This window comes from Populus euphratica, unplaced genomic scaffold, assembly GCF_000495115.2.
Source record: "Populus euphratica unplaced genomic scaffold, PopEup_1.0 scaffold391.1, whole genome shotgun sequence".
NCBI lineage: Eukaryota > Viridiplantae > Streptophyta > Magnoliopsida > Malpighiales > Salicaceae > Populus > Populus euphratica.
Window position 1 is genome coordinate 41,449 of NW_011500281.1, and position 1,188 is coordinate 42,636.

Below are 1,188 nucleotides of genomic sequence, written 5' to 3' on the forward strand. Positions count from 1 at the left end.
AAGTGCAAAATGGTGACATAAAACCTTGATAAAAATATACTTTTCAGTACTAATCACTTCCCACCAAATGTTCCATTGTATCTTGAGTAATATCCTGTGGCACATATGCTTCATTGAACATAATTTGCAATGCTTTACGGTGTAACTCAAAACTCAAGATAAGTGACATTAAAGAGATTCTAGCAGGAGTTTTCTTCATCTAGTCTACCACACTATACTCACTATGCTTCATCAACTTCAGAAATTCATTAGACTCATCTTCACTTATAAGTTTGTTCACTTCCATATCTTTGAAAGCATCAACTATTTCTTTTTCTTTAGCTTTCCTCTGCCTCTCTAATTCTTTTGGTGTAAAACACTGACCACTTCAAGTTAAACCGCTGATTTTAGTATGAAAGATAGGAGTGGGTTCTTAATATTGAAAGAATACCTATATTTGTAAGGCATTGTGCCATAACTTCCATTATTTGTGCATACAGGTTTGGTCAGGATTAGTTTTGGTGGACTACCCACAGTTGGTTGGAGTCTACAAACCTTTATTTTTTTCTCCTGATGACCTGTCATCCCAACTTCACTACTCTCTTTTTTATTCCCTATCCTTATCATGCCAAAAATCAGCATCCTTTTCACTTCCTAGTGAAATTCTTTCCAATCATCAATATGATGTCCCACTTCGCCATGAAACTTACAGTAATTATTTCCATTCATCACTAATTCAAACTCAGATAAATATCCAAACTATACCAGCATGCCATATAGTCTTTGCATGAAAACTCTTTCCTTCTTACCCTTTACTCCTACAACATTCACCCCTCCACTACTTGTAGCATGATTAGGTAAAGGGTTGGAATTCACATTCAGTGCATCATCAAAATTTATCCATCCAATTTTTATCAATTGTAGAAGCTTGTTTTTAAATGCATTACAACTTTCAATGTTATGCCCAGCAATACTTGCATGATACTCACATGTCAGATCTAGCTTATACCAATTTGGGTATGGAGGTTGCAGTGAGGTTAAGGGAACAAGGGCCACTTACCCAATACTGAACAACTTTAAGTACATTTTTCCTAAGAGAAGTGGTAATGGTGGCAATCATTTTCGGGTTCTTGGAAAATTCCTTATTGGAGGATTAACAATCTAGTTACTTTTTTGGTAATTTGGTTGGTTTTGATGGTTGGTAGGGAA